Genomic DNA, 9658 nt, shown 5'->3' with positions numbered 1-9658 from the left:
TTCTACGTTCTGTTTCTGTTTTGTATATTGTAGTTATAAGCTTATTTAGGTAGTTCGACGGTCTAGGAGTTACGTCACGTGTGTATACATTGGTGTGAACATTAATATATGATTATTTATTGGAGCCAGAGTGCTGTTATTTTGTATCGCAATTTCGTAGTTTCAACATAGGATTCTGTTGTTTTCGATAGTAACCTCCAGGTGGTGGCTGGAGATGTCCGGCTATTACAGCTGATCTCCAGGCAATAGAAATCAGTTCCCCTGGAGAAAATGGCCGCTTTGGCAATTGGACTCTATGGCATTGAAGTCCCTTCCCTCCCCAAACCCTGCCCTCCTCTGGTCCCCCCCCCCAAATCTCCAGCTATTTCCCAACCTGGAGCTGGCAACCCTAGCTGCTGGACTATCTGCCTGGGGAATGAACACCCAGACATGACCCTTTGGGAGGAACAATCACTAGGACGAGTACTCCACATAGGGTTGCCAACCTCCCGGGGGTGACTGGAGATCTCCTGCTATTACAACTGATCACCAGCCGACAGAGATCAGTTCCTCTGGAGAAAAAGGCCACTTTAGCAATTGGACTCTATGGCATTGAAGTGCCTCCCCTCTCCGAACCCCGCCCTTCTCAGACTCCGTCCCCAAAATCTCCAGGTATTTTCTACCCCGCAGCAGGCAACCCTACCTCCACAGTTACTGCATTTTCATTAGCCTTTGCAAACGTCTCAGCTTTTGATACTATGTCAGCTACATTTGCTGGCTGCCAACATGGCCATTCCTGAATCTATGAAATGCCACTGACAGGTAGTGGCTGGCGATCTTCTGCTATTACAACTGATCTCCAGGCCAAAGAGATCAGTTCACCTGGAGAAAATTGCCACTTTGGAAGGTGGATGCTATGGCATCCATATTGAAATCCCTCCCTTCTCCAGCCCCCACCCTCCACAGGCGCCACCCCCAAAATCTCCAGGTACGTCCGAACCCGGAGGTGGCAACCCTAGCCACTGACCATGTAACAAAGGTGGCAAGACAGTTAGTTTCCAGTAGGGTTGCCAGGTCCCTCTTCGCCAACGGCAGGGGATTTTTGAGGCAGAGCCTGAGGATGGTGTGGTTTGGGGAGGGGAGTGACTTCAATGCCATAGAGTCCAATTGCCAAAGCCGCCATTTTCTCCAGGTGATCTGATCTCTATCGGCTGGAGATCAGTTGTAATACCAGGAGATCTCCAGCTAGTCCCTGGAGGTTGGCAACCCTATTTTCCAGGGATCCCCGGTTTCTCTTCTGCGTCAAAGGGTTGCCAAAGGGGACCAGCGATTGAGCAACCAGCTGGTTCCTGAAGGGTTCCAACTGTTCATCTTTATTCCAGGCAGCAAAACATTGTGGAGAAAAAAGCTGACCCAGCTGCACCTGGACAGGGCTCACCCCTTTCTTTCATCCATCTGGCGCGCTTGCTAGAGAATTCATTTTTTCTTTCCTTTTCAGGTAAGTGTTGCTGAAGGCTTGCCTTCCATTCTCTTAATGGAAGGGAGAGCACCTTTCCTTTATTTCTGTTCTTTATGCTCGCGGACCAACAGGTCATCAGCAAAACAAATTCAATAAACTCGGTAATACAAATATAATCAAACATACAGAAATACAAAATCCGGAATATACAATTAGGAGAAGAAGAAGAGTTGGTTTTTATATGCCGACTTTCTCTACCATTTAAGGAAGAATCAAACCGGCTTAGGATCACCTTCCCTTCCCCTCCCCACCACAGACACCCTGTGAGGTAGATAGGGCTGAGAGAGCTCTAAGAGAGCTGTGACTAGCCCAAGGTCAGCAGCAGGTTTCATGTGGAGGAGTGGGGAAACCAACCCGGTTCACCAGATTAGAGTCCGCCGCTCCAAACCACCGCTTATTAAAAGCCACAGATAACATTTTTAGCCACGGCGAGGGATACATTTGGATCAGTATCAGCCAATAACTTTGCTTCTATCTCTAGCTTTAGAGCAGGTCCCCACTTCTGAATGTATACAGAGGAAGGGAGAGCACTGTCGCAGTTAAGGTTGCCAAACTCCAGGTGGGGCCTGGAGACCTCCCGCTATTAGAGCTGATCTCCAGACAATAGAGATCAGTTCCCCTGGAGAAAGTGGCTGCTTTGGAGGGTGGGCTCTATGTCGTCGTTTTATGCTGAGGCTTCTCCCCTCCCCAAACCCCGCCCTCCCCAGGCTCCACCCCCAAAGCTCCAGGTATTTCCCAACCTGGACCTGGCAACCCCAATCACAGTGTCCAGTGTCACCGGGTACGCTGGCAGAGCTACACATGAACAGAACGAGTTGGGAGGCAGGATTGCCAGCTCCAGGTTGGGAAACACCTGTGAATTTTTGGGGTGGAGCCTGAGGAGGACAGGGTTTGGGGAGGGACTTCAGTGCCATAGAATCCATTTGCCAAAGAGGCCATTTTCTCCAGGTGAACTGATCTCTATCGTCTGGAGATCAGTTGTAATAGCGGGAGATCTCCAGCCACCACCTGGAGGTTGGCAGCCCTATCGAGAGGGCCTTTGCCATGGGTGGCGAAGCAGCAGCAAGGCAGAATCTTCATAGTGTCAGAGTTGTCCCTGGAGCGGCAGGACACTCAAATCCCCTCTTGCGGCTTCCATCTTTAATATTCAACTCCACTGAATTCCTCCGCAGCATCAATAACTTCCCCCAAAGCAGGCAGGGAACAAAGTTAGCAAATGATCACATTTTCCCCAGTTCTCGTCAATATTTCGCATTGGTACCTGTTAGGGTTGCAAGGTCCCTCTTCACAACCGGCGGCGATTTTTTTGGGGGGAGCCTGAGGAGGGCGGGGTTTGGAGAGGGGGGGACTTCAATTCCATAGAGTCCAATGGCCAAAGTGGCCATTTTCTCCAGGGGAACTGATTTCTGTCAGCTGGAGATCTCCAGCTAGTACCTGGAGGTTCAATAAAAAAAATACCCTATGCTGAAATGAAAACTCCAACAAAATAAACAGCACAAAGGCCCAAGAACAATACTAACAAATCTAAATACACAAAAAGCACAAGCAGATCTAAATACAAAAAAAACAAACAAACACGAGGCAAGTTGTATATACAAAATATCTATTAAGACACTCTTATTCCAAATGGTAAAGCATGAAGGCAAGTGAAACGAATACAGTCCAAGGAGCCCTGTAAAAATGAAAAGATATACAGTCTTGCACCAAAGTCAGGGAGCTGCAGAAACGCAGCGCATAATCAGAAGAGTCGGGACAAGAGCCGAGAACATAGCGCCAACGGACATGCGCCATCCAGCCGGTCGATTCCAGGCAAAAACAGGCAAAAACAATCCCACTGTGAGACGCAGCAACAAGCATGCGCCAAGAGGCCAGTAGCCAGTAGTGCACAACTGTAATGATCCCAAGATGGGTGGGATGTCAAACTCCCGTCGGGAGGACCCAGGCAAGCCAAAGGTAACCCTCCTGACAGAAGGACCTGGGCCGACAAGAGTTACAGGAACACCAAGGATGTAGGCAGAAGGAACGTGCGGTCTAGATCCTGGGATCACGTTTCGCTCTAGGCTTCGTCAGCCTTCAGAAGCTCTTTCTCTCGACCTGAAGAGGTTCATAAATTGCCCCGCAGTGCAAATACCACCAAGGCCGTGTGGAAGGGACTCAGTATCTGGAGGTTGGCAACCCTACTGCCTATTCAAAAGCCAGACTGGAAATCATATGACCTCCGGATTGCGGAACGTCCCTGCCGTGCAGGCCGACTGAACCCTGAAGCGAGCGCTGCTGTTTCTGAGGAGTTCCTTTGCTGCCGATACCACGTGCTCTGACAGAACGATTTACGCAGCCGGCTGAGCGCACTGCAAGCCAGAGCCCGGCCTCCCTAGTGCTCTGCCATAACAAACACACACGCGCATGACGTCACCTTGCTGGTAAACTTTGCTGCCCTTCTCGATGCAGCTTCTTCCGGTTTCTGGTCAAGCAGAAAGTAGCTGACGAGCACTTGTGGGTTTGAACGTCAGCTTGGATTACTTCAGTGTGAAGCGGCGCGTCGTAGGAACTCTTCAGCTCTTGAACCAGATTGGAGTTGTTAGCACTCAAGGGAGAGGTTTTGAACAGCAGCATTACAAGAGCGAGCTGGAGAATGAAGTGGGCAGGTAGCACTCCGGCGTAAATGTGGTCACTTACCGTACGCACCACACTGTCTGGAGAATACGCTCTTTCCCATACCTCCTCCAGTCCACTGAAAGCCATAACGGGCCCCGCTGCACCCGTGGAAGGTGTCAGTAGGTGAAATCCTTCAGGGCACACAACCCACGTGATTGTGGTGGTGGTGCGGGGAGGCGCTTCTTCCCACTTGGCAAAACGATGTCACTTGCACACAGTATGGGGACTAGGGTTGCCAACCTGGAGATCTCCTGCTATTACAACTGATCTCCATCTGATAGAGATCAGTTCCACTGGAGAAAATGGCCACTTTGGCAATTGGACTCTATGGCATTAAAGTCCCTCCCCTGGGCCCCACACCCTGCCCTCCTCAGGCTCTGCCCCAAAAACCTCCCGCCGGTGGCAACGAGGGACCTGGCAACCCTAATTGGGACTGTAATGGGTCCGATTCTTAAATAATGATCATCAGTTTGCATTCTGTGTGCTGGCGTTCCTGGTGATTTTCAAAGTGCTCCTGTAGCTTGGGGGACTCACTTCACTTTAGAACCAGCATGGTGTAGTGGTTAAGAGCAGTGATTTGGAGCTGTGGACTCTAATCTGGAGAACCAGGTTTGATTCCCCCCTCCTCCACATGAGCGGCGGATGCTAATCTGGTGAACCGGGTTGGTTTCCCCACTCCTACACATGAAGCCAGCTGGGTGACCTTGGGCTAGACACAGCTCTTAGAGCTCTCTCAGCCCCACCTACCTCCCAGGGTGTCTATTGTGGGGAGGGGAAGGTGATTATGAGCCACTTTCATTCTTCCTTAAGCGGTAGAGAAAGTCAGCATATAAAAACCAACTCTTCTTCTTCCTTGTTGGGGGACCCTTGATATGGGATAAGACAGATGAAGACGAAGCGGGTGAAGGATGAAGAAGAGTTGGTTTTTATACCTTTTCTCTACCTTTAAGCCAGGTGTCTCAAAGCAGCTTACAATCACCTTCCCTTTCTCTTTCCACAACAGACACCTTGTGAGGTCGGTGGGACTGACCAAGGTCACCCAGCAGGCTTCCTATGTAGGAGTGGGGAAATCTTCAGATTAGAATCCACCGCTCTTAACCACTACGCCACGCTGGCTCTCAATGTGACTGAAGGGCACATTGAAAGGCTGGTCGTAGCTCCCTTCAGCTGCAGCCAAGTCTATTCTGTGGCCCATCAGCATTCGGAAAGGGCATCCCCACCCATCAGCCCACTTCTCAGCCACAGAATGAACAGCATCTACCACATTAAGGGTGCATCAATCACTGGCAGCCTGTGAGAGTCTGCATCTGTCACTACCATCACCACCCCAGCAAAAGTCGTACTGCTTCTTAAAATCTCTCAGTTCTTTCCCCTGATGCTTTGGCATTCGATCTGATGGTTTTGTCACACGTCAGGTGTATTCTGTGTGGCACCTGACATGGACTTTGGGACTTCCTATCCCTTCTAGTTGTTTCAAAATGCCATCTGTTCTGGACTGACTCGAGTTTCCTAACAGCATGTGCATTTGTCCTGCCCACTTTGGAGCAGCTGGCACAAGAAATGGACTTTGGACCAGGAAACAGCATGTGAACACGTGAACACATGAAGCTGCCTTATACTGGATCTGACCCTTGGTCCATCAAAGTCAGTATTGTCAATCAATCTTTAATTGAGGTTGGCAACCCTATGAATCAGACCCTTGGTCCATCAAAGTCAGTACTGTGTACTCAGACCAGCAACAGCTCTCCCTTTTACTGGAGATGCTGGGGATTGAACCCGGGACCTTCTGCATTCCAAGCAGATGCTCTGCCACTGAGCCACAACCCCACCCCAAACACACATGAAGCTGCCTTATACTGAATCAGACCCTGGGTCCATCAAAGTCAGTATTGTCTTCTCAGACTGGCAGCGGCTCTCCAGGGTCTCAGGTAGAGGTCTTTCACATCACCTACTTGCCTAGCCCCTTTAACTGGAGATGCCGGGGATTGAACCTGGGACCTTCTGCATGCCAAGCAGATGCTCTACCACTGAGCCATAGCTCCTCCCCAAAAGTTAAATAGCCCATATGGGAATCAAACCCTCAACCTTGGCATTATTAGCACCACACTAACCAACTGAGCTAACCGACCACTTGTGCCTCCTTGGAAGGCAGAGTCCCCTGAATCTGTGGGTGTATGATTTGTGGTGGTCTAAACTTTATTTTGGGGTTCAGAGCTTTTAAATTATCCTCAATATTTGTGGTTGGATTCACGAATAAGGAACTAGGAAATGCAAATAAGGAACGGAGAAGTGGGAACCAACTTCAGCCTCGTGTTTCTAGTCCTCTTTTAACAACGACTGCTGTGCCATCCCCATAAAGCAGGCACATTCTGGACTCCATGATGATTAATGATTTGATCAATGTTTATTCAGCTGTCCTTCTCCACTGTACCATGAACTGTTGCCTCTGCAAATAAGTAGAACCACCGTCAATGCCTACGTGTTTTTCATATTTCAGAGGTGGGTTACTTTCAGAGAAATGGGCGCTGTTCGGTAAACAGAGAGAAATCTGCCATTTTCCAATATTTTCCCCAGGTTAGGTTTTTGGGACTCTCGGTATACTAATCATAAGTATCATTACCATTTTCAGCTCTTTATTCTTCGTGTTCAGGACAGAGCCTAATATCATGTGACCTTGCTGTTACTTTACCATTACTTTAATGATTCTGCTCGAACGACCAATAGGTCTTGCAGGAACACACCAGAGCACAATGGCCAAAAATTTTAATATATTCCCTTTATCCTTTTAAATAGGCCAAAATATTTAATATATTCCCCTTTTAAAATAGGCAGCCAACATGTATATATAAATTTTGCAATCTTTACCATCTCCGATTTTCTTGTTATTTACAAAATTTCAGGAAGGGTGAATGCCTTCTTTCCGTTATCAAATGACTCAACCTGTCTCTGTCTATCAATCTCAAATAACGGATGATGGAAAAACAAGTGACTTATTGCACCTATACTGCCAGACCCACAAGGGCAGATCCTATTGGGAAATGGAACTTTACTAAATCTGCCCTTCAACTAGGGTTGCCGGGTCCCTCTTCGCCACCGGTGGGTTTTTGGGGCGGAGCCTGAGGAGGGCAGGGTTTGGGGAGGGGAGGGACTTCAATGCCATAGAGTCTAATGGCCAAAGCGGCCATTTTCTCCAGGTGAACAGATCTCTATCGGCTGGAGATCAGTTGTAATAGCAGGAGATCTCCAGCCACCACCTGGAGGTTGGCAACCCTACCTTCAACTCAGGTGAGTGTGACCTTGCAATGGTATCACAGGCACTGTCCAGTAAAAATATTCACGAGGGAGCAATTTCCCAACAGTCGGATTGCTGGAAAAGATGCGCCTTCCAAAACAGAAGCGCTTGCTTGGACAATGGCAATGAACAGGTTAGCAACAGCAAAGCCACACACACCCTTGGTCCATCCCAGAAAACTACAGCATCTCCAAAGGCCCAATGGCTAACAGTAGTTTGTTCTATGTTACTATCATTCCTTTGGCCCAAAGCACAGCTATTGTTGCATGAGTTCAGTTTTCTGATACAATCAGCCAGGCCTGCTTGATTTCAGCACCACTGGCTGCTCTGAGCCACTCACACACACTACTTGACTAGCAGGAGAAAGCAAGCAAGCAAGCAAACATAAATAAAATCATTGCCCCTCTATGGAGGAAATAGGGTTGCCAACTTCCAGTTAGTAAAGCAAACAAAAGCAACCACTAATACTGTACAGTAACTGTCAGGAAATGACCAGTATATGGCTCAGAGAATATAACCACAACCATAGGGTGCAAAATCACAGGACACAATTTATATATATATCATTAACACACTAACAAACAAACTACTTCGTATATACAAAAGCAATAAACATTCATGATACATCAACGTAACAGTTCCAATTGGATATCCAACGAAGGTAAGTATGATGGTAAGTTCATGCAATTTTTTCAAAAGTTCAATTTTTCAAAGAGTGCCAAAAAAACTGGCCCCAATAGATGGAAACGTTTCTCCGGATTAGTAATCAAACTTCCAGTTGGCGGCTGGAGATCTCCTGCTATCACTAGGGTTGCCAGGTCCCTCTTGGCCCCCGGCGGGAGGTTTTGGGGGTGGAGCCTGAGGAGGGTGGGGTTTCGGGAGGGGGGGACTTCAATGCCATAGAGTCCACTTGCCAAAGCGGCCATTTTCTCCAGGTGAACTGATCTCTTGTCGGCTGGAGATTGGTTGTAATAGCAGGAGATTTCCGGCTAGTATCTGAAGGGTGGCAACCCTAGCTATCACAACTGAGGTCCCGGTAACAGAGATCAGTTCCCCTGGAGAAAATGGCCACTTTGGCGATTGGACTCTATGGCACTGAAGTCCCTCCCCTCTCCAAACCCCGCCCTCCTCAGGCTCCGCCCCCAAAATCTCCAGGTATTTCCCAACCTTACTGAAAGTCTTAGTAGCATGGCCGCTCCAGACATTTGGGCTAAGAAAAAGACTCTTGGGGGAAAAAAGGGAACATCTATGTAAGGTCCAGTATATTTCCACAGCAAAGCAAGCTAATGTTGCTTGGGATTTATTTTTCCTGTAGCTGGCTATTCCTCTCATTTTATATTTCATTCCACACATACTTTCAGCTTTTATCTTCCGGGCAGGAACCAAAGGGATGTTCCCATATACCGCATGCAGAAAGAGGCCAAGTCGCGCTGTGTGGGGAGAACCTCTTTGTTGGAGGCTTTTGACCCCCTCCCCACACACACATCAGAGGAGATATGTGCTCCAGTGATAGGAAAGGGAAGCATGGAGCCCCAAACATTAATTATAATTAGGGTTGCCAACCTCCAAGAATTAGCTGGAGATCTCCTGCTATTACAACTGATCTCCAGCCGATAGAGATCAGTTCTCCTGGAGAAAATGGCCCCTTTGGCAATTGGACTCTATGGCATTGAAGTCACTCCCCTCCCCAAACCACACCATCCTCAGGCTCTGCCTCAAAAATCCCCTGCCGTTGGCGAAGAGGGACCTGGCAACCCTACTGGAAACTGTCTTGCCACCTTTGTTACATGGTCAGTGGCTAGGGTTGCCACCTCCGGGTTCGGACGTACCTGGAGATTTTGAGTTTATTTCTTTAAAATGTTTATAGACGCACCTTTATCCTAGGCATCCTGGGACTAGGGTTGCCAGGTCTGGGATGGGAAATACCTGGAGATTTTGGGGGGGGTGGAGCCTGAGGGGGATGGGGTTTGGAGAGGGGAGGGACTTCAATGCCATAGAGTCCAATGGCCAAAGCGGCTATTTTCTCCAGGGGAACTGATCTCTGTTGCCTGGAGATCAGTTGTAATAGCGGGGGATCTCCAGCCACCTCCTGGCGGTTGGCAACCCTAGACCCAATGTAGATTACCTCCTGGGCCCCTATAACCAGAGATAGCCCCAGCCATTTTGGCGCCTGAGACAGAAATCCAAAATGTGTGTCACCTTGACTTAGGCTG

General features: G+C 48.6%; 1 non-coding gene across 1 annotated transcript; it reads right to left on the bottom strand.

Moving 5' to 3' along the window:
- Positions 1-5908: 5908 nt before the first annotated feature.
- On the bottom strand, positions 5909-5980 carry TRNAS-GGA (transfer RNA serine (anticodon GGA)). Its single transcript has one exon. It is a non-coding gene; the product is annotated as a tRNA-Ser (tRNA).
- Positions 5981-9658: the final 3678 nt, after the last annotated feature.

The sequence above is a fragment of the Euleptes europaea genome, chromosome 17 (genome assembly GCF_029931775.1).
Source record: "Euleptes europaea isolate rEulEur1 chromosome 17, rEulEur1.hap1, whole genome shotgun sequence".
Lineage (NCBI taxonomy): Eukaryota > Metazoa > Chordata > Lepidosauria > Squamata > Sphaerodactylidae > Euleptes > Euleptes europaea.
The sequence above is the reverse complement of the archived record's forward strand: the minus strand, read 5'-3'. Positions and strand labels throughout refer to the sequence as shown.